Consider the following 468-nt stretch of genomic DNA (forward strand, 5'->3'; position numbering starts at 1 on the left):
TAAAATTCATATGCATTGCATATGGAAGTGGTTCATTAATTTTATTGCTGAGTACAATTCTATTGTGTGGATATGACAAAGTTTCTTTATTGATTCACCAATGTAAATATTTATGGAATTTCCAGTAAAGGAATATCATAGATAAAATTGCTGTGCATATTAATATCTATGTATCTATGTTGTCATTTCCATAATAAGTCAGAATAAAATAAGTAGATATATTTGTTGTATAGCTGTAACTCAGCAGGAAACAATACAGTTGTTTTCCAAAGGAATTGTGCACCTTGAACTGCTACTAGGCTATATCCCAGACCTGCTTCGCATGCTTAGGGAGGTGCTATGGCCTGGCCCTGACTGCCCCAGATTCAACTCCTGTATACGCTGGCAGGTGCCGTGGCCTGGACTGTCCCTCCCCAGCCACAGATCTCATGCTTAATAGTTGGTACAGCTGTAAGTATAGGGTACTGC

The sequence above is a fragment of the Ochotona curzoniae genome, unplaced genomic scaffold (assembly GCF_017591425.1).
Source record: "Ochotona curzoniae isolate NIBS_2020 unplaced genomic scaffold, NIBS_Ocur_1.0 contig_430, whole genome shotgun sequence".
In the NCBI taxonomy this organism is placed as follows: Eukaryota; Metazoa; Chordata; class Mammalia; order Lagomorpha; family Ochotonidae; genus Ochotona; species Ochotona curzoniae.